This window comes from Galeopterus variegatus, unplaced genomic scaffold (assembly GCF_000696425.1).
Source record: "Galeopterus variegatus unplaced genomic scaffold, G_variegatus-3.0.2 Scaffold51228, whole genome shotgun sequence".
Taxonomy (NCBI): Eukaryota; Metazoa; Chordata; class Mammalia; order Dermoptera; family Cynocephalidae; genus Galeopterus; species Galeopterus variegatus.
The window spans coordinates 1-324 of NW_007777339.1; positions in this window are offsets into that span (position 1 = coordinate 1).

A 324-nucleotide genomic window follows, 5' to 3' on the forward strand; every position below is an offset into this window, starting at 1 on the left:
AATCATTGCCTGATGTCATATTTGGGGTAGCTCCCTCTAAACACCACAAGAGTGACTTAACCCCCCAAGAGTGACTTACCACCACTACCCTTTATTCACCTGGACCTTTCAGAAGCTCTGGAATCTAACAGTAACATTCAACAAAACTGATTTCTACTGGATTCATCTCCCTTAGGACACGACATCCTCTCTGGGACCTACTACTCAGCTTGGGAGAAGGCCCTTTAGAACTCTGCAGTTTGTTTTTGTTTTTTTGGTGGTGAGGGGTATAATAACCTCAGAAATGGGATACCTCACCCCACTCCTGATGTGGGAAGCTCCTGA